Genomic DNA, 24,049 nt, shown 5'->3' with positions numbered 1-24,049 from the left:
CACTTTAAAATGTTCATTTCCCATATACCCAATAATCCATACAAAGACCAATCAGGCTAGTATAATTACTCCTGGTTGGATGTGAATTTGAGACAACAGCAATTTGTTGAAGGATGCAGAGCAATTCAAACCAAAGACAAGATTGCAATCAAAAGATTTCATGATTTGAGGCTTTCTCATAACAATTTTCATTATATTAATTCTATAATCTTAAATTATTTATTTTAATATATTTAATAAAACATCTATTAATAATGGATGAGGGATATTAACCAATTCTAGTTTTATGGGGTGGGAAAGCAAATTCTAGGTTGGTAAGATTTTCCAATCAGAATCTTAGTTGATATGTTTGATAGCTAAGTACTTTTTCATTTTTTCAACATTATAAAGAAAGGAAAAGATTAACCACTTTCTTGCTATCCAGAAGTCTGGGATAATTGTGCAGATGTATAATTTTATAGCGATCCTACAGTCTCCAGTGTGGATTTGCAAATTGTGCAGGTAAAGATAATTATTGGAACCCTTCCTTATATTTGATTCTATTTTAATTTCCATCAGGGAGGAAGAATTAATCGTCAGCTGAATACTCAAGTTGTTATATACGGGAAGGGGGAGACTGAATTCTCAAATGAATATTTGAGTACAGTTGTCTTAGAATTGCATGACCCTCAAAGGTGCTTGTATGCTAATATCCAATTAAATATGCATTTTTATTCCCCAATTAGTTATGTGCAACTCCAAAAGATAACCAAAACTCCATACAGGAATGCAACGCTAAGACAAGAAACAAAAGAATCCGTTTTGTTTGATGCTTTCCAAAATGATGTATAGACATATTCTTGCTAATGTAAATTTGCTCCTCTTTCTTTCGCAAGCACCCTTTGGGTTTATGTATCAAAAGGAAGGCATCAAAAGGTGCAAAATTGCACAGGCATTGGCCAGATGCTCCAACACAAATGCCAAACTGGTTTGCGGCTATAAAGTAGATCAGCTGAAGAATGGTTTTGTTGGGATAGGTGGACAGGAGGTGAGATGAGAAGAGGCGCCTACAAACTGAAAAGCTATACAGAAAAGAGGATATATGGGACAATATGCTGACTAGCCACAGATATCTGAGATGAAGGGGATGAAAGCAAAGCAGAAAACCTACTGAAATAAAGGGATATATTTTGCACATTCCCGGAAGAGAAAACCCCTAGAAGAACCAAGTGATGCTGACAGTTCTCAAGCACTTAGGGAGAACAAATGGATATAATGGCTGATTATTACAGGCAAGCACACTCCTAATCTTCCATATGTTAACAGTCTGCTGTTGTGAAGTTCAGACTTGTTTCAAACAGACCCCTCTTCAATCCCAAGACACCAGAACAGGTTCACGCACAACATTTAACTTTGATATTGTGTCTCCAGAGTTTTCATGCTAAATCATAAACAAATTTAACCACCAACCATGCCACAACAAAATGAAAATAATCAATCTTAGCGTGTAGTTCAAATACATCTGCTAGGTTAATAACAAAAACCCCACTTACAAATACACTCAAAATCATGCAAGTAGTATATTCACAGAAGTTTCCATTTGCTATCAGAATGCCTCAATTTTAAGAGATTTCCAAGGGATGAAATTTAGGATCTCTTTGACAACATTAAAAAAATAATTGAACAACCTCATCAGAAAGCATATGCTTCAGCAAATCACAGACCTAAAAGATATGGCCTTGTTTAGCAACACATTCAGGATAACATCATGAGAAAAAAAAATCTATGTCAAATAAGGCAATGTATATATGCAATGTTGTTTTAAAAGGAAGCCGCACTGCATATATTTTATTCACTTATAGACAGATAAAACGTATATTCCCTGGGATAATTAGACATCAAATTGATTCCACTTGAAATACAGACCTGATTTAGAAGAGATTGGGGCATGTCTGGGTTCACCTTTATTTTATCAAAAAGTTCTCTATTTGTTAAAAGTTATTTTTCATTTATTTACAAAATATGCGGGTTTCAAATCAGAGCAATAAAAAAGAGCCTATAATCAACCCCATCTTTCTCCAAACAACCAAACTTATTGTTATTTTGAAAGGCTTAAAAAATAAGCAAAAAATAAAGTTTCAGATGGCCATGGAAATTAAGTGACTAAGTCAAATGCTTTTTGTGGAGAAAGCAGTTCCATAAGAGGAAAATGAAATAATTGAACAAAATGTCTTTATAATGTTAAAAGAGCCAGAGCTAAAAAGCCCTATTTTGCAGCTCTGAGAGTTTCAATCTCTGAAGGTAAAGGGGGAAATGGAGCAGAACTTTTGTTTCAGAACCTGGGAGATTGCAGGCATAGATTCATTCCCTCTTCCTTTTTATACTTCATGTCCACTTTCCATTTATCTAAGAACATAGCAATTTAATAGGGTGATAATTTGAATAGATTTGAGGGGGGGGGGAGAGAACCTTCTTTAATCTATGATTTCTGTAGTTAAAAATAATTCCTCTTGGGAGAGGTGATGTTAAGAATAGACTGTTCTTGGTTAGAAAGAGACATACCAGGAAATTCAGTACATTTAGCACTCATTAAATTATATCTCCTTCCCCAGCAAATCTTAGTGCTAACATCTGTGCTTTCTACTTAAACACACATTTGTTCTTCTACCCAGAATGATTGTGTGCCTTTGTTTTATTTATTTTTCTTATTCCCAAGAAGTGCATATATTCAATTGTATTCAACAATCCATACACAACTTAAAAGTTGATGCTATGTGCAAAAGCTGCGAAGGATGTACTCTATATACCCCCAAAAGATCTGCTCAGATGAGCAAGGCATTGCACAATGATGTAACTTCTTCAAAAAGAAACTATATCTCCCACCCCCAATTCCATCACTTAAGCGGGATCAGCAACAAGATGAACCAAAAAAAAGCAGAAACTAAATATGATATAAATGTTAAGATCATCAAACAACATATAGATTACATTATCTTACTACACATTGTGAAATTAACAAATTTTATAATAGCTCTATTCAACTGGACATATCCATGAAGAACTACATTCTACATCATAACAACACAAATTTATTACAAAAGTAAATCCCTTTCCACCCAAGCTAAATGCTACATTTAACACCCGTATTAATGCATGATATCAGACTGCAGGTACTCAAGGTTCAAAATTTGAAAGAAATTGTGATAATACAGCTATATCTAAGAATCCACTCTCTTTGCATGCTGCATAGCAACTTATCTACAGATACTTGCGATTATTCTGTTTTTCCGATAAGTGGCCCTCTGTCAGAGTAGCATAATGCAAATAGTATAATATCAGCTGTAACAGACTTGTTCACAATGTTTGTAAGCCATACGATGCCATCTTGAGCCAGATATAACATTATTGATAACATATTCTGGGTGCTATTGAAATCCACTGAAATAATGCTTTTCATTCCTGTTGTCTTCTCTTTCTTCTCTTTCCTCCCTCCTGGGATTTCAAAATTTGCCCATGGATTTTCAGAAGAGTTAAATCAGATCAGGAAGTCTCCTGGTTTTTACACAAGCAACATTGCAATCTTGATGATAAATCAGCAGCAAATCAATTTCCCCCAGAGGAAAGGTTTCCCCTTTTCTTTTGTATATATGATTGCTTTGCTAGGAGGAAAGCTGAAATAATTAAACTTTTGGTTGTTGTTGCCTTTGCTGCTTTTACTGCTTGTCAATGATTAGTGACTATTAAGCAATGAGCATATTTTCCTGCAACAGCTCTGCTCTTCCCTTTTTCCTTCAGAGACATTCCCTGCCTTTCATCAAAAAAAGTATACCTATTCTGCTACCCACTGAGATGACCACTGCCAAATATGAACAATTTAAGCCTACACACACACACACATACACGTTTTCAAGGTCACTGCTGGAATACACAAGTTCTTACTTAACAACATTATCCAAATCCTCCCCAGCATTACTGTATACAAAATATCCAGTATCTACAAGAGGCAGGGTAGGTGAGAAGGGGACAGGCATGGCAAAACACTGAAGGAACAAGTAGTTAGCAAAGTTCAAGCTATACTGAATTTAAGTTCAAGTGCTGAAGGTAGCCGAGCCTCCTGCACTGGATAAATTTAATCTATGTAAAAGTCAAACAAAACATTAGCTTTGATTTACACAATCGCATCAGCAGAGATAACGGGCAGCGGAGGAGCCTCTCTTTCTTTTCCAGTTAATGAAAGGCGTCTAGAAATAGGACATGCCTTGCTGCCGAAAGACCAACACTCAGAGCTGCAATACGCAGGAGAAAGCATAAGCAACAACATACTATACAGCTTCGACGCCTAAAAAGAGTACTCTCTCTGTGCAAAAAACAGCCTTACCTGGCTAATCTCCAGTTCAAGGCAAACGTGTTCCTGAATTATGCAGCAACAACCTGATGACTAACATGCTTCCTTTGCAAGCCTCTCTCCCCCACCCCCAGCTCCATGTGCTCTGGGCTGTTTGGAATACATTGGGGTGTGTGTACTCTGTGCTGCACGCTGTTGCGACAGGCAAAAGCTTCAGCACCAGAGCTGAGCTGCTTTTCGATTCCCACACCAGCTGACTGGGTAATTAAACTAAACACACGCCCGCCAGAGCCACTCAAATTCAGCAGCGCTCTTGGGATCCCTGGTGCCACCTGGCAGACTCTAGCCAAGCACAAGGGAACACAGCAGATACACCTCCTGGAAAACAATACTCAGAAGCCAAGCACTAGCCGTAAGCAGATAGCAAATGCACTTCCGTGACTGAAAGTAGATGTATAAACACAGGAGAACTAGAGAGATGAGCAAAGCAAATCCATTTAATGCTTACACAGTGTTTCCGAGCACCCAAAAGAAAATCCAAAATACTTGGATGAAAGATGGATCAAGAGTTACTTGCAAGAGCCATCCCCATTTTTGTACGCGTTCATAACACAATCACTTAGCAGTTTCCACACTGCATGGCACATTCGCAAGTAACAGAGGGAGTTAGTCTGTTCCAGTGGTTAAAGCACCAGGCTTCAAATCACACCTTAGCCATAAAAGTCAGCTGGAAGACTCTCTCAGCCCAATTCACCACACAGAGGGTTGTTGTTGTTGTTGTTGTTGTGAGGAAATAGGAGGAGGGGGTATGTTGGATATACTCTCCACCTTGAATTATTAACAACATTATCCAAACCCAAAGGTGGATTACAAACAAACAAACCAAACCATGGCACCTATGCATGGCTTATGTAAATTACTGAGAATCAGCATCAAAGGCTGCCACCCAGTTGCTTGACTTGCTGCTTTACTTTAAATCTCACCGTTTTATTGTGTTTTTTATGTGTTGCAAATTGTTTCTAAGAAATTTGTTTGAGCAGGGGAGAAACAAGAAGTGTAAATAAAATCACAAATATCACTGTGAAGCAGGAGTGTGAAACTCGATTTCATTGAGGGCCACATCAGGGTTGAGTTTGACCTTGGGGACCAGTGTGGGCATGGCCAACTTGATGTCATTCATGTCAGCAGCGCCTGTTGTGGCCCAAATGTTCTCCCAGTGAAAACTGAGCTTGAGAGGCTGCGACAGCCTCCTGCAACCCTCTGCCAGTAAAAACGGAGCTCAGGAGGGCCGCACACAGCTCTCTCGAGCTCCGTTTTCACTGGCAGAAGGTTGCAGGAGGCCGTTGCAGCTTCCCAAGCTCTGTTTTCATTTGTAGAGGCACTGTGGGCTGGTCCTTGGCTGTTTCCAGGGTCTAGGCACCCTGTGGGCCAGATCCAGCCCCTGGGGCCTTGAATTTGACACCCATAGCTGTAAAGGATTCTTGGAATTGGACTAGTAATAGAGTTCATAAAGGCCAGTGTTTTTCGGAGTTAGGCTTTAAGAAGTGCGGGCTTCAATTCTGAGAATTCTCTAGCCAGAATTCTATCATTAACTCTAGCTAGGGAATTACTGGGAGTTGAAAGCCACATCTTAAAGTTGAGAAACACTGAGAGAGGCAAAGGACACTGCTGGTCACTCAGATTCCATATCGATACAGTGTCTCCATTTTATTTTTAGCATCCAAATAACTTTACAATATAGGTCAGTATAAATTCTACAAACATAGCATTTTACATAAAGCGGAATTTACTTAGGGTCTTAAATGAGGTGATAGTTAATAGCCTAACTGGAGCAGAGCAGTAGGAAAAACTCATAAATACCGACAATGGATTTTTAACTCATTATAATTGTTAATTGATAAGGTACTTATCTGTCTCACGTGCACTCTGGGTTGGCATAACTAACTTTTTCCTCTCCACCTCGCCCCAATTTCAACCCTAGTCTAGCTACTCTATGCATCTGATAAAGTGAGCAACAGAGCATGAAAGCTTATTTTTTTAAAAAAATAAAAGTTGTTAATTAGAAAAAGTGCTACTGTATTCCTGATTCCCCCCCCCCCCCAATCATGGATTACAATTTCTTCCTACAGCGTTCAGTTCTAAATCTTAATAATAGTAACTAACCTGATATGATAATTTAACAATGACAACTAACCGGAAACCTTCAGGTTCAGAAGCGGTATATCCCTAAATGCCAACTACTAGAGGGTTGCCCTAGTACAGGGGTCAGCAAACTTAAACACTCAAAGAGCCATTTGGACCTGATTCACACAGAAAAGAAAACACCAGAAGCCACTGGAAGGCCCCTGTTCAATTCTGGAGTGACCAGAAGTTCAGTTCCCCCACCATAGAGTCTCCTCCTAGCGCAACGTACTTTTTCCTCTACCTGTCATAACAGAAAGCCCTATCAATTGTGGAGAAAACTGGAAAACCCTCCCCTTGCCATAAAGTCTTCTCCTGGCGCACTGTGCTTCTCTCCCCCCGCACCACCGGAAGCTCCTTTCAAAACTGTGGCACCAACCGGTGATGGAGCCACAGCAGAGGGAGGAAAGAGCTACAAGCGGCTCCAGAGCCGCAGTTTTCTGACACCTGCCCGAGTATATGTCTTCTTTGTAAACTTCCTGGAGTCATATGGGTGCTCGTAGCTGAAACCAAAATGTAAGACCAGGCTGATTTGTAAAATGTAAAAGAAGCCCTGCTGAATCAGAAAAAAAAATGTCCACTAAGTCCACTAAATAGAGACCAGTGAAATTATTCTAGGAAGTTCTCAAATAAAACATTAATGCAACTGTGCTTTTTGGACAAGGTGAATTTTATATATGGTCTGATAACTATTGGAACAGCAGACTTTAATATACCTCAGAAACTTCCATTGTTGAAAAATATTGAAATGAATATCCTACCTGGGGTTTAGCATATGGAGGACACAACCGAGACACTACTTAAATTACATTAGTTTAAATAACATTTGCATTGTGTCCTCCATATAGCAAATCCCAGGTAGGACTTCCATTGCAACATTATGTAGCAAACAGAGGTTTCTGGGATATATTAAGGTCAGCTGTAATTAAATAATGCTGGACAGAGTCAGTTTGTAAGGCATCAGGCTGGAAACAGAACTTGTTTGATACGCATCTTGGGACCTGCCAAGTGTAGTGCCCTGGCTGATAGCATACCCATAGCACACCTCTTCTGCTAAATTTGATGGGGTGGGCAGATACAATCAGAGAAAAGTGGTCCTTCAAATAACCTGATCCCATGCCATGAATTTTTGAATCTTGTGTTTGCATGTTAGCTGTACAGTCTCCTGAATAGTGTAATGGTATGTGAGAATGATCTTGAGGGACAAATAAAAGAAATGCTGCCTAGGAAACAATCAGACAAGAAAGGGGGAAGCTCCCAGGGATTTAATAGCAATAGCAATAGCAGTTAGACTTATATACCGCTTCATAGGGCTTCCAGGCCTCTCTAAGCGGTTTACAGAGTCAGCATATTGCCCCCAACAACAATCAGGGTCCTCATTTTACCCACCTCGGAAGGATGGAAGGCTGAATCAATCCTGAGCTGGTGAGATTTGAACAGCCGAACTGCAGAACTGCAGTCAGCTGAAGTAGCCTGCAGTGCTGCATTTAACCACTGCGCCACCTCGGCTCGTAATAACCAGAGGAAGAAACCTAGGAAGGACCTGTCCTAATTTATCAGGTGGTTAGAAATGTCTACAAAACATGGATACCTTCAGACATGCAAGATTCTATTAATGTAGCCTTACAATGAAATAGAATTAGCTTATCTGGCCATGTTTCCTATCTGGTTTACATAGGAGAGCTGACTGTCTTCAGAGCTGAAGAAAATTCTTGGAGGAGAAGCAAAACAGCCAGTTGCCTCTTGTACAAGCACCTTTGGGACAACCATGACCTGAATGACTGAGAATCTCCAGAGACATTTAGCTATGCACTTTGGGATGAACACCCTCAAATGGTGCATGAATATGAACAGATTTCCAGAAAAATTGCAGACTAGAGGAACCCTTTCAGCAATTCCAAAAAGGCTCCACACCCATTTGCACTACTCAGTTGACTTTGAGGACACAGACAAACCTCCAAGTCGCCTCAACAACTCTCTAAAAGAATGCAAATGACCAGCTGTCTGCAAGGAATATAAATCCTTCTATTCCCCACCATCCAGTCAGAGCTGAATTAAGTTTCTTGGAAGAGAAATGAACAAGGATCTCCAGTTGCCTCTTGAAAAAAAGCATCTTTAGGAGAGCTGACATCAATCCGACTGATGCCAGCAGCAGCCTCAGATAGCCAATAGGAGCAAGGCAGAGCCCAGCTTCTGACCACAACATCACTTGTATAATTCTGGATGCATTTTATATCATTTATACAGCAAAACGTGTTGTATGAGAAGAGGACAAACTTCACTTCTAAACTGGAACAGCTAAATTTGAATCTAGTGTCCTTGTAATGAGCTAGAGATGAAATAACAGCAGCATCATGGGGACTTGATACAGAAAAACAATGAGGCATCTTTTTGATTCAGTTAGCTGGATAAAAAGAAAAGCCTTGCTGGAAATTATACTTCAGCCAATAAAGCCTTTTGTGGGCAATTCACATTGTTGATTTGTATTTAATTGGTAATCAACTACTATTCTAAAGCTCTCTGACACAATTACTATTTGCAGGTCACATATCTACAGATCACTATATCTATGCATTTCTTTTATTTTCTATATGAAGAACGAAACACTGTCTTTATTAGGTTTCACTGCTATTTTCAGCCCACTTCCCTAACCTATCAAAGAAATTGTACTTGTCTCTTATCTCATTTGTATGTTTCTGCAGAAATTTCTTTGGTGGAGAATTAAATTCCAGCATTCAGAGAGAATTTCAAATACCACGCAATAACTGGAATTTGATCTATACGATGGTTTGGGAAGTGCAAAGTAGATGAGATCATATTAAAATATGAACTTTTTCTTTCTTATTCTGTGGCACTCAGCAATTTACTCTGGTAGATTTCAGTATGAACAGCTCTGAGTTGACCTGAGATTGCTATTGAGATCCTCAATCTCAGACACTACCAAACAAGGAGGTTGGATAGCTAACTTTCTATTATGGTTAAGTGGACAATTAATGCAGTAATCTTCCCACATCTACTAATTTCATTTGTAAAAGATGAGAGTGTCTTACACATTCATACTGTCATACCACTGATCTGCTCCAGATTTTCCCCCTCACCCCATAAATACCAACCATTGTTCATGTGGTCTCTTTAGCTTTAACCCAAGATATTATTTACTAAACTTGCTAGTACCTTGCACATGCAAATCTGATGTTCTATTCCTGAATTGCAGGCCCTCCTCACCAAATAAGCGACTTATTCTATCTCTCCAGACTTTGTAATACACTAGCACATATAATACACACAGCCCTTCCTCAAATGAGTGTATTTTTTTTCTTTTTCCTCTAAAACATTCAAGTTGTTGTTAAGTGGCTAAGTCATGTCCAACTCTTTGACACCCCATAGACCATGGCACACTTGGCTCCCCTTTTCTCCATTGTCTCTCAGAGTTTGCTCAAAGGTTCATTGGGTCAATGACACTATCTATCCATCTCTGCTATCCCTTCTCCACTTGTCTTCAATCTTTCCCAACATCAGGGTCTTCTGCAATGAATCTGATTTGTCTGAAACGGTATAGGGTTTCATGCCTAGGCAGGGGGTTGGACTAGAAGACCTCCAAGATCCCTTCTAACTCTGCTATTGTATTGTATTGAATACTCTCTTCTCATTAGGTGGCTAAAGTATTACAGACAATAGCAGAGGCCATGGAGATAAAATAGGAAATGAAGTGAGCTGTAAGAATATGACAAAACTATTCTAAAGATTACTGTTCTGTTGCAAAAGGGAAAACTTTGTCCCTAAACATGGGCTACTTATGCTCCTTTGAGTAGCAATATTCTTGCTTTGTTTTGTTTGATTTTGCATGCTACCTTCAATGTGAGACTTTTAATACTAAAGCAATCTTATTCTACTTCTCAGGTAAAAGATGCCGACAGCAATGCCAGTTTACAATCACAAAGTCAAAAAGAGACAAAACCTAATGAAAAGGAAGGGAAAAACATGATTATGATAGTTGGTTCAGTAAGTCAAAGGCCAATTTATGTATCTATCAAGTTTGCATTGCATCTTCTCTGGGTTTTGTCTGGCCTCTCTTTTTGAAGTATTATTTTTCTTTGCATTTTGTTTTCCTTTTGGGCTGAATAACTTATTCTGTAGGCTTCTATACAAATTCTCCTATTTTTATTTAAATCAAAGAGCAACTATGGGAAATGCAATCTTAAGCAATTAAAGGTTAGTGGTAAAGAGAAAGCATTTGCTTAGGAAAAAAATTGCACTTCCATCCATGGGGGACCATAGTCCCTTAAGAGCTTGGGTTATTCACAAAGTTGCTGTATTTTTCTTTGGGCTGAGAACAACAGTCACCAGAGTTAACAACACTGCTGTTTACATTTGATCAACCTGGGATGAAAAAACAGTCAGATGAGAATCCCAAAAGGAACAACATTCTTTCAACTCACCTATGTCTCCTGTAATATGCAATATCTAAACAGTTTGAAACTATTATTGCTAACAATTATACTTAGCAATGTTGCTCAGCATTTAATCAGGTATAAAGAAATAGCCGATAGTGTTTTTCAAGTTATGCAAATTACAGAAAAGTATAGTATTCAAATATTAAAATCATAGACCTACAATAGAAAGAGTTTTAGACTCAATTCCATTTGAACTGAAGTGAATTCCAATTTCAAAACTGAAATCAACTGTCTGCACAAACCATACTGGCTAAATGTAAACTGTTGCTTTCTCTCAAATGCCTGTCTATCTTTGGGGGGAAATGCAAAACTTGGATCAACTATAGCTTACTATTGCACTTCAATGCTTCTGCAGTATCAAATATTGTACTCCTTTCAATTCAAATAAAAGAATAACATGAAGGAAGAGCTGATCTACCAAAACAGCCAATCTACTTTTCAAAACCTTGTATGCTGTCATATAAATAGCAACAAGTGGCCAAAGACCACTGTTCAAAACTATCTTAACGCATGCTGAGCAAAACTCATTCTGAATTCTGACCTAAACATTTGCTGGATATATGTTATCTTTCAAACTATAACTGAAACTGTTTGTATACATAACTTTAACGAAGCAGATCTGGGAACAAGACCTACCAGATGCTTCTCTCTAGAGATAAACATAACATTCTGGAGATAATTATAAATACGGGTAGACAATTCACATATAACATGAGATATATGGCAATAATCTCATTCCATCTTGGAACATTGCTATCACTTATCTATTGAAAAAGCAATAAACAGATATCATAACAATCTTAGCCATCTCTTTAACAAGTAAAGCAAGAAGAATGGCTTAAAAGCTGAATTCCATTTGAAGACTGCAATGAAATCTCACTTCTTCATTCCTTCTGAGCTTCTTTCTCTTCCTTTCATTTAATATACAATCTGCTACAGGATTGTGATTACTGGATAATTCTCTTCAGTACCACATATTCTGAATGAATGAAATATATATTATTAAACAGCACAATCATATTTTTCTTTCTTTGATATGTCAGTTATGAAATAAAATTTTGGCAGGAAAAAGGAACGTTAATTCCCTGCATCAACAAACCATGCCCACATGATAAGAATATAACTACAGTATTTAGTAATGGTATAATCATGGCTATTCATAGTATTAGATCAGACACATTTTTATTTCTTTTAAGAACTTTTTCCTTCATTGCGTGCCAAAAGATTCACAAGGTGTCTTTCATAAACCTAGAAAAGCAGGCCAGCAGCTACCAATGGTTATTTGGAGAATCAATTTAAAATTCCCATTTTTACACTGTATCATACCAATTCATTATGGAATACTCTTTCTCAGTGATATTTTACCCAAACATTCTACAGATGTGAACACACATTTTTGAGTTTTCTTTAACTATTTCCCCCGTCTTCTGTACTGTGCATTATTTTTAATGTAGTACTGATTACTTTTTTAAACGCAGTTGTCAAAACATTGCACAAAATTACGTATTGTCCTCTTATCCCATCCGTCAATAAAAGATTCTTTGCATACTACTTGCACCGCCGGGATGTTTACTAAAGTTACAACTGGCTATTCGAAAGGGAAGGATAATGCATGAATGAAATCCCACAAGGACAACTGGAACTCTAGTGTCAGGCTATAATATGAAAGTGTAACCAACATTCTTTCTCCACAAAGACTATCAAGGCGAGTCAATCATTAGTTTCATTTTTACATCCAACTCCTTTGCAGGTTTCAGAAAAACTGGGGGAAAAAACCTTAAAAATGGTCATAGTGTCTGGTTTTTATTTCAGCTAGCAATCAGTTGTGAAGATGGAAAGCTCTGAGCTGAAGAAGCTTCTTGGATGAGAAGTGAAACATCTTCAAAGAAAAACCAGAAAGTCCAGTTGCCTCTTGAAAAAAGCATCTTTGGGATAACCATGTCCTGGATGACTGAGAATCTCCATAGACCTATTTTGTTCAGTCGGTTCAAAAAAGTATGTTAAAAAAGCAGTGGTTCTAGAACATATGAACTGACACATACTATCTCTATGCATCTAAACCAGTGGTTCTCAACTTCGGCCAGTCCGCAATGGGAGCTGAAGGTTAAGAAATACTGATCTAGACAATGTTCTTCCCTCATTCAACAAAGGCAAGGAATACAGGATATACTGCTTACCTGCAACTACAGTGCTGTCTGTTTCTTTTAATGCTCTCAAATAAAACACATTTAAACCCCTGAAATTCCACTCCAGAATCAAATGACAGGACAAGGGCTGGAAAACTGAGCAGAGGATTGTATAGATACCAAAGTTTTATAAAAGTTCAGATTTTACTCTCCTTGTTTTGCCATGAATACTGATTAATTATCAAAACTTTGCAAACCAAGAAAACAGAAGGCAGGAGTTTTCCCCCTATAGTTCCTTGTTAAAAAAGAGAGACTTTCTTGGTATTTAATTACCCATTCAGTTGATAACAATGAAGAGACAAAGAACTGCAGAAAGAAAGGCTGCCAAGGATACAGACCTTTGAAATGATTAGTCTGTTATTGAATTTATTTATTTATTTTGCCTGGATAAAAACATGTTTTGTAGTTTGCTTGAAGTACCTAAAGCAAAATGGAAATGTCTTTCTTTGACTCATTGCTGTTGTACCTGGCTATAATCTACCTAATGAATGACCAAGCTTTTGTCCTTCATAATGTATCGAGAAATGGAGGGAGAATGCTAAGATTTGCAAAAAATACAAAATACAAGATAAATAAATCCTACTGCTTTATTCCAACTCTAATCCCACTGTGGTGACAGAAATGCTATTCAGTTGCTAGTTCAGTTGAAATATTTTAGGATTTTAAAATATGTATACAGTGCTTGTTGAGTCAACTCAGTGCCTGTTAATAAATCTTTTCTTTCTTTCTTTAAAAACGTAACTGCCGAGAAAAAATACAACTGATGGCTCGTTTATACTTGAGATTTTTATTTTTCACTATTCATTGGCAAAGAACTTGATGACTTGATTTACTTAAACATATTTTTAAAGATTACTAACAACTTCAGGCAGTGGATAATGTTTACCAAAGGTTTCTAACACGTAAGCTATATAAAATCGATATAGCAACTGCTCCTAACTTTGATACCTTTTAGAATACTCAGCAATAGGGAATTATAGTTTTCTGTGGAATTCTGTGAGTTGAAGTCTAGATATTAGCAGATTGCCAAAACTGAGGAATGTTGCAGACATTCAAAGGCCTCTGAATACTGACTTCTGGAAAAGCAATGATGGCCTGAAGATGGTTCCATACGAGTGCAGCTGACAACCAAGCTGGTAAGAAGAACCGGTGAAAAGAACTGGCTTCCAAAACTCCTCTACAGATCAAGGAGAGAACCTGGGATCACCCATACTACTCCATGCAGATGTTCCCTATGACAAGATTGCAGAACAGCAATCTCCAACAGGTTTTAGAACTCTTGAGAGCCGAGAACTCAAGTTTGCTCAAGGCACACTTTGGAGTCTTTAAAAATCACACTGTTCACTTTCTCTCTTAATTACTGGAAATGGCTTGTCAGTTGCTTTTTGGGTAATAAGAACATCAGAAGGGTATGTTTTGCTAAGGTTGATTTTCATTCAATGCACAGTGGAAGAAGTGTCATGTAGGTTAAATGTGTATTTCATGCAATAACTTCAAAAAATGGAAATAAACAGCAAAAAGATAATTTTGGGAAAAATTTAAACACACTTGTGATTTGTTTAAAATCCTATTAAAATATATGAAGATTTTGAGTTAGGTGTATGAATTTTTTTCCCTGGGAAAATATGGATTAGGGAAAACTATAAGAGGGGATTTTGAAGGCTGCTTACTACATGCTAAAGAACTAAATAATATAATTAAAGGGAAAGATCCATTTATACAGAATGGAGAAAAATATTTTAACTCTGGTAATATTCAAGGATATTTGGTAACAATGTACTCAGAGCTTTCTTTTAAGATTGTCTATAAAAATTAACTCAAAAAAGGAAACAGAAGAGATACAACTGAGAATCAGGCTATTTTGTATGCAGATTTAAAATTGACAGGATATAAGAATACATTGACAAAGATGTTACACAAGACTTACAAATGAAACCAGTAATGTTTTAATAGCTAAAAGGGGCACACAAATAACAACCCAGAAGACTCATGTGAATGCATGGATTCAATTCAGAAGAGTGACTTGAACAAGTTTCTTATTCAGGATTTACAAAAGAGAAATGTTTTACTTATAAAGGGATTCCTGAGAAAAGATAGAGAATGAAAAGTAATAAGTTTTTGGGACACACTACTTAAAAGGATAAACATCAAGAGTTTTACAAGTTAAAAAAAGGTTTACTTATCTGATCAAGATTAAAATGTATATGATTCCTCCACCCCCACACCCACCCAGGCTCTGAACATTTATGGGTTTTTCTTGACCAGAATGATGAGGCTTTAAAGATTTGTTTATAGATAAAATATGGGAAGAAGAGGGGGTGGTGTTGGTTGCATCTTTAGGGAAAGCGTAAGCTATAGTATTACAATTGAAAAAGTTACAACTTTTTAACTTCTTAAAAATCCCCAATTTTTTCATATCTTTTTATTTTTATTTTTTTTTATATTTTTCTTAAGTTGTACTAGTATTTATTTTTTTAAAAACTTCAATAATAAATATTATTTTAAGAAAAATCCCCAAAGGCCTCTGAATATCTATTGCTGAACAGGTAGTAGAAGGAGGAGGTTATTGCCTTCATGCTCTGTGAAGAGACTTCCTTTGATGGCCAACAGGTTTAATCCAGGAAGGCTGCTTTTATGTACTTAAGCATTAAGCTTAACCACTTCAATGTATATCGGCAAATGCACCAACAAAACAGCTACTCTTCTATATCATTGCCTCACAAATAGTATATGGAAAGCAACTATCCAAAATATTTTTCTATATATGTAATAACTTTAAGATATATACATACTATGTGTGCAGATTATATACATTCAGTTAATGTAAGAGATTCATTCTCCATACTGCAAATATGATCTTAGAGCTATTTGAAAATACAGCTATATAAAGTATACCAATTTAACATTAGGTGCCAAAATGCTCAGCAATTGAAGGTCTAAGTCAACAAGGGCTTCCCTGGTGGGAAAGCAAGATTGAGCTTTATTGCATCATCTGATTCCTTCAGAAATAATCACCCTGATTAATCAATATTTTTTAATTAGAAAGGAACAGTTTATGTTGCCCACATTTTTCACATTTTGAAGAATCTTAATAATGCACCAAAAGTTCTTATTTTCCCAAAGTATAAAAAAAGAAATCAAACAATAAAACATTCCACATGCTTGCTAAAATAGTGAAAGATGTACTGAAGGGACAAGCTTTATATGACTTCTAAACTCATAGAAAGAAATTAATAAATTACTAGAACTATCTAGAAAGGCAGCCTTATTATTATACCATCATTATTCTCATCCTCTCCTTATCTTATGATTATAACTGTATTGCTTGTATCTTACGATTTGTATTGTTTACTTAGAACCTTAGTATGATTTATGTTGATTGCTTATTTAGTATCCATGACTATCAGTAAGTGTTATATCTAATGTTTTATGATGGATGTATTTTTACAATGACTATGATAATCATCTATCAATATTGTTGTATATACACTGAGAACTTATGCACCGGAGACAAATTCCTTGTGTGTCTAATCATACTTGGCCAATACAGAATTCTAATTCTAATATGAACCATATATAGATTATTTCACATTAATATTATTCTAATTCTTTTTTCTACTTTTTGGTGTTATACTTTCCCACATTTTGAAAAGTTCATGTCAACAGTGATTCATTTAACAACTGCGGCAAGAAAGTTTGTAAAATGAGGCAAAACTCACTTAATAATTGTCTCACTTAGCAACAGAAATTTTGGGCTTAATTGAGGTCATAAGTTGAAGACTAGCTATACAATGGCATCCATAATCAGTACCAAGAAGCTTGTTTCATGTGCCCTTCTTATTTGAATCTAAAATAGCAATGGTACAGCCCAAAATATCAGTTCTTGTATCTGTACAAAGGAAAATATTAGAATTTATTATATTTACAGGAATTTAGAGAGAGAACAGAGGCACACCCATAATACTAACAAGAGGGTGACTGCCTCGCAATATCTTAAAAACATCCAACTGGCCACAATGTGAAACACCACGCTGGAGTAGACAGCATTTGGTTTAATCCAGAATAATGTTTTAAAGGAACATTCTTAGAATTTCAGTTGCCATTTTTATTCCGTCAAAAGGTATTAGCCATTAATGACTATGCGTGGTGCATTTCCAATCTTATGGAATTGGCAAAGTCCTTAAGGGAGCTATTCTAGTTTTGCAGATTTTGCTTTCCTTCCTTCGCTCAACTACATTTGTTGCTTGACTCAATTACATACTTTTTCAACCTTTGCTAAGCATAATTCTGCAGCTACGCAGCAATGAGGATGATTATTCTCATTAGCATGGAGAGCCCTCGGTGCCTCTACAGTACTTCACAAACAAAGCCCTCCAGCAGCCTGCCTTCTGCCAACCACTTCCCTGCTGAGGGATCAATATCTCACTGCCCTTATTATTTTAATTTTAATGCCTCATGTGGGGTTTCACAACAGAAATAATTATAAGCTAGTGATGAAAGTATCTTCCTTCCCACAGAGCAAAGAAGACCTTAGGGTTCAATTAAGTGACAAGAGAAAACAATGAAGATGGTACCTTGGATTTGAGCTCCCTCTTTACAACTTTTCTCACTTGTTATTCCTATCTAAATGTAACAGCTTAGGTAACTATACTTAATTGTCACCCAGATGGTGAAATTGCCTTGACATCAACAACAACATCTCTCTCTCTCTCTCTCTCTCTCTCTCTCTCTCTCTCTCTCTCTCTCTCTCTCTCTCTCTCTCTCTCTCTCTCCCTCCCTCCCTCCCTCCCTCCCTCCCTCCCTCCCTCTCTCTCTCTCTCTCTCTCTCTCTCACACACACACACGGAAGGGGACTTCTGGATTAGACCAAAGGCCAACCTAATCCAGCATGCTGCTCCCATGAGGTCTACGTAGAAAACCACAAGCAAAGTATCACAGCAATAAAATTGTTCAATGATGAATAATATTTGGAGTTATACTGTTTAATAACTTTATCTGCCATAACTTAACACCTATTAAAGCTACTCAGGTCAGAGATCATCGGTGTATTTTTTGAAAGTACATCCCATCATTTAGTTGCATACATGTGAAAATATCTGTTTATCTATCATTCTAAATCTTTCATTGTTCAGCTTCACTGGATTAATCTAAGTTCCGATATGTGGATGGAAGGAGGACACTTCCTGTTCATGTTCTCTAAATCATGCATAATTTTATATACTCTTGTGTTTCTCCATATTCAGTTTTTTCAAAATGAAATACTGCTCCTGTATGAGAACTCTTGCTTTTCCTTAATCATTGCCAGACAAGAGATCATTTAAGTTAGGATACTCTCCAAAAAACCCTGTTAGTTCCATTTTTTTAAAAATTTGAAAGAAAGGAATAACAAAATAAGGATACTATGAAAGAAAACCCAAAAATGTGAACACCAACCTTTTAAGAGGTTAAAGAAAAAATGATATGACTTGTAGCTAACTGTTATTCAGGTAGATTCCTGTCAGGATTCTCAACTTTTCCTATCTTGGCCGAAACTGGGTGACAATGTACAAGGTAAATTCCCCACAGAACATTCTTGAATTCTGTGATATGCTGACAGCTTGACACATGGCAGGAAACGGACCTCCAGTATTAAAAGCAGCAGATACCACAACTGCTGTTGAAAAGTTAAAGAGATAATCTGGCAGTTATTCTTCCTCAACTGGCCAAAATAACAGAGAACCAAACAATCATCTAATTTTGTGAAATATTTCTCTTTTGTAACTCAGGCACATTAGTTGGAGAAAAAGGTGCCCAGCAACGATGGGATTCATTTACCTTCCCTACCAGTTTGCAAATGTAAGTGTGCGTACATGCGCACCACCTTCTGCGCATTAGCAGTGCTCATGCATTATGTTGGGGCAGGTGGGCGGAGCCTCTGGCAGCTGCCTCTACCAGTTCACCCGAACTGGAGAGAACCTGCTGAATTCCACCTCTGGTGCACATCTCTTGTCGACTCAAGGACTGCACCAAGTTTTGTGTAGCATACTGAAGATTTCAAAAATGGGTGGTTCCAAGGCCAACTGTTTGTAAGAGGGGGGAGGATAGGGAGCTTTAAAGTTTAAATTGATGTCTTAAGCTTAAAGTATAGACCTTGTTCCTACTATCACACATGCAAACATGTTTGACCCCACCCACTCTTGGACCTGCAACAGAGGAGCTGGTGAATTATGGGTGTTTCTCAGGATATCCTTTTTGCAACTACTATTTTCTTTGGTCCCAAATACCAGCCCTGTGTTATATATGCCTGATGGCAAATTAGTACCAGTTATATTTAAATGGGGGAGGGAGAGCGATGGATCAGTATTCAAAAACACTCAGCTTTTCAGCTAGAAAGCCAACAACTCAAGTTTAAGACCCGAGCACTATGTGACAGGATGAGCTCCTGTTTCTGCTTCATCTCCTACTGACCTAGCAGTTCGAAACATGCAAATATTAATAGTTATTACTTTGGTGGGAAGGTAACAGCGTTCCGTGTACCTTTAGCATGTAGCCCTGCTGGCCACATGATCACGGAAAGTGTCTTCAGAAATGGAGATGAGCACCAGGCCCTACAATCGAATACAACTGGACAGGGAAATCTTTATCTTTAAATGAGGAGAAAATCAATTAGGAAGTATTATTGCTAATAAATTGAGTCAGAAGAAAAAAGACATCTCATTGGCAAAAGGGGACAAGAGACATGTTTTCACAAGAAACTTTTAGGGGGGAAATGTAGCCAGTTACTTAAATTTAACTTAAATATATTCATACATGGAACATGATCTCGTAAACTTTCACGATCTCTGAAGGCCAGAATACTACATAAGATTGGCTTCGTTTTTAAGAATTCAATTATTCCCTAGCTACATGTCTAATGAAAACCAGACTTTATTCTTCCACTGACAAAAATCCAGATAAATAAGTTGCTTTTTGCAACTGAACAGAAATATACTATGTTGTAGAAAGAAATAAGAATTATATCTTCAGTACCATTTTAACAGAACCTTTCATCTGAAGTGGGAGTTTTCCAATCCTTAATAATTCACTATTTATGCCACAAGATGTACTGATGCCCATTAACTGTGTAGAAATAGCATAATATATTGGTGAGAAAAAGTGTATGATCCTTTAGAACTATCTATACTTTTGCATTATTATGACTTACATTATGATCTGAACTTCTTTGAAGTCCTTTAAAGAGATTGAAGTTAAAGAAATAATCATATTGCACTCTACTGTTATGTCTTTATTGAACATAATGAACTAACATTCACTGTTTTGGCTGGAAAAGAAATATAGCTTTTGGATAATCAGCTTTCTTAAGGCAGTAAATTGAGTCAGATGTTCCAATCGATGAGAGGACAATCAGGTAAGAATTTGAGGGGGCCTTTCTTTAAAATAAACACACATTGTTTGCCACCATCAAAACGTGTTCTTCACAACACAGATTTGGGAAAGTCAACCACACATTGGTCAAAAGAGATCTCTGCAAATCTCAGCAAAAGAGTTGTTGATGTTCATGAGTCTGGAAAATATTACATACATGCTACAATACTGTTTTCTCAACAGTCTCAAGGAAGAAATCTTATTTTTGAAGTAATCAAAAAGATTACTATTCTTACCAGTAACTATCAATGCTATCTCCCACCAAGCATTTTTGGTCTTCCTAGATATTTCCACTTTCCAGCAAGTTTTTCTTGTTCCTTGCTGCACCAGCCCTTAGTACTGCACTCTTCCCTACCCTCCTCACAACAGCCATTAAAGACTGCAGCTCTTGTCTGTGATCAGCAATGCTGTGGGTGCAGCAGTTTCTGAAGTAGTAATATGATTTCTTCCCATATCAAGGATCAAGCACATCACTGGGGCTGTGAGGAACAGCCTACTGTGGGAATACTATTACATTAAATCTACTTATGACATCCTTAAATAGAGCCTTATTTTCATAATAGCAGTCATCAATCTTTATATTTATACAATACATCAGGAATGGAAAAGGACAGTGTATGAATAGTTAATCCTACAGCAAGGTCAGATAAGGGGAAGCACCACAGAAATATTAAAAGTGGACCGGAATTTAGAAATCACCACAGAATCTATGTTAATTTATTCCTAGGCAAATACATTGATAGAAATATAATTTTTGTTAAAAGAGTTATGGATAAACTCATATCTCTGTCATGTTTGCAAAAAACAATGACACTCATAGCATTCAGATAACAAAACTATTTTTGTTTTGTTTTGTAAGTGAAATAAGTTTCAGATCTGAATTTTGTTGTAAAATTACTGAGCATTTGAACAAGCATAAAATATTTTACAAAACAGCAAAAATAATTCAAACACAAAACAAATAGCATATTAATTAGTAATCCTGAGTTTTTCATATCTCAGAAACAGGTAGAGTTCCATTTTGAAACACTGCCTGTTTCTGAGTTTAGAAGTCACAATACTCTGTGGGCCATTTTTGTACTTTCAGAATGAATATATCACACTTTATTTCCCCATTAAGCTTGATTGGGAATTTTGGTATAAGATGGGAGGCAATATAAATGTGTTAAAATAAATAAATTCATTTACGTGTTTTGTTAAAAAATAATAATTTCAAAATGTGCTTTTTCTTTATAATATTCCTTTCCTTTACCATCTCCATTATAACTAGCTACTCTTTCATCAAGAATTCCTTCTATATCTATATAGCACCCTTGTCCCACTAATACTTCTTCCATATTTCTGCTTCTTTCCATTCTCATTTACACCTCATCTTCAATTTCTATATTTTGTCTATCAAATTGCTTGCCTCTTTCACTTCATCTTTCCCCCACACCAATGTGTAAAGAGAATCATGTACGAGGCATTCACTAATATAAATTGCTGGAATAGTGGAAAAATGGATTAGGACCTAGCATTTGTTATTGAAAATAATAAATAAGTATTGAAAACTGAGTGATTAAGCCAAGTGGGATGAAGTTAACCTGGTTTGTTTTTCATTGTAACATCAATCCGGGCTAGGGAGATTCATTGTGGTCCAAAATATTATCCCACTTATGACAAAAATCTCTCTATACTGGAACTGGCTACAAAGGGAATAGTGACTAAAGTTTTATATATATATATTACCACTCTTCTACCCCTACTTAACAGGGGTACATGTCAGTTTGATATTGTTTATCTCCAAGGGGATAGTCTATATACCTTTCCTTTTTATGTACCCAGTGTATCACTGCGTTTGCATATGTACATTTTTCAAATTATATATTATGTAAATTGCATTGATATATTTTGGAAAAGAAGGACTAGGGATGATATGGTAGCTGTGTTCCAATATCTAAGGGGCTGCCACAAAGAATACTGGAATTTAAGAAGAGATTGGATAGCCATTGGTCTGAAATAGTATGAGGTTCCCTGCTTGAGCAGGGGGTTGTATTAGAAGACCTCTAAGGTCCTTCCAACTAAGTTATTCTGTTAAAATCTGAAATAAAAATATTAAAACTAATAGTACAGTTTTGATGATAGATAGAGATGGAAACTGTTGTTTGTCTTACCATGTAGTTCAGAATCTAGAAAAGGAAAATTAAGTTAAAGGGCTTAAGTTTATAGATGTTTCTCTCAGGATGGAAAAGATTGTATCTTTTGTATCTTAAAAGCACAAATTTTCTAAGATGCTTGCATCAGGCATATAGTTCTTAGTAAGGGCTTTGTAATGCAAAAACCTTTCTTTGTGAATTTTTACAGGATTCTTGTCATGAGTTCCTTTCCCCCCACTCAAAAATTTTGGGGGACAAAAAGATGTAACTGCACAATGTATTTTGATTAGAAGCACTATGTGTTATGGTATGTATCTGAAATCATTTAATGTCTGAATTTTGCATTTAATCCAGATTCATTTTAAATGAGCTGAGGCTAGTTGTGTCTATGTGAATAGGAAACATGGACCATCAAACTAATATAACTCCCTTTTCTCAAAGAAACATGCCTTTGAAGTAAATTCATCATCAAAAATCCTCTTAAATCCAGGATTATCTTCAGAATCTTCTGAAGTGGCTACTTAATAATCCAATGATATATAAGGATTAAGATTTCAATCCAAAATAAACTTAACTGGGTAAATTTTAGTGAACTCAGTATAATTTATTTCTGAGAAAGCAGACTTAAAACTGTACTGTTTTTTACAAACACAATTTTAGAAGTCCCATTGTCTGTGATGTATTGTTTTTCTTTATTGGTTACATTCATATCCTGCCTCTCTCCCAGGCCCTGAGAGAATTGTGCATGGTTTTCCTTTCTCCAACTTTTCCTCACAGTTATTCTGAGGGATTCATTAGACCAGGGGTCGGCAAACTTAAACACTCAAAAGTGTCATTTGGACCCGTTTCCCACAGAAAAGAAAACACTGGGAGCCACAAAGGTCCTAATTGGAAGCCCCCTGTTCAATTATGGAGCTGACTGGAAGTTCAGTTCCCCCACCATAGAGTCTCCTCCTAGCACAGCGTACTTTTTCCTCTACTTGTCATAACAGAAAGCCCTATCAATTGTGAAGACAACTGGAATACCCTCCCGTTGCCATAAAGTCTTCTCCTGGTGCACTGTGCTTCTCTTTCTCCCCCCACCAGAAGCACTTCTCAAAATTGTGGCACTGACCGGTGACGGAGCCACAGCAGAGGGAGGACAGAGCCACATGCAGCTCCAGAGCCGTAGTTTGCTGACCCCTGCATTAGACTGAACAATAATGGCAATGACTGATCCAAAGTTGCCCTGTGCACTTTTATAATTGAGATTAGACTTTTGAATCAGGATATCTTACTCTAACCGTTTAATCATTATATCATACTTCTTCAACAATAAACAAATATAAAAATTCCTTTGGGTTGAGTCAACCTCTAATGACTTTA

The 24,049-nt window shown here is 36.9% G+C and overlaps 1 protein-coding gene across 7 annotated transcripts in view; it reads right to left on the bottom strand.

Annotated features, from left to right (window-relative positions):
- NCOA1 (nuclear receptor coactivator 1) overlaps positions 1-24,049 on the bottom strand; it is a 285,311-nt gene that overhangs the window by 121,732 nt on the left and 139,530 nt on the right. Inside the window, exon 1 of one of the 7 annotated variants that reach the window (XM_087717450.1) lies at positions 4,358-4,504. The exons of the other annotated variants lie outside the window; for them this stretch is intronic. The gene's annotated coding sequence lies outside the window, so the exon portion shown is untranslated. Of the gene's footprint in view, positions 1-4,357; positions 4,505-24,049 lie in introns of those variants that run through there. 7 annotated transcript variants of the gene reach the window in all.

This window comes from Thamnophis sirtalis, unplaced genomic scaffold, assembly GCF_051295495.1.
Source record: "Thamnophis sirtalis isolate CommonGarterSnake01/CBP01778 unplaced genomic scaffold, rThaSir2_p1.2 scaffold_6, whole genome shotgun sequence".
Taxonomy (NCBI): domain Eukaryota; kingdom Metazoa; phylum Chordata; class Lepidosauria; order Squamata; family Natricidae; genus Thamnophis; species Thamnophis sirtalis.
This window is presented reverse-complemented; position numbering and strand designations above follow the sequence as displayed.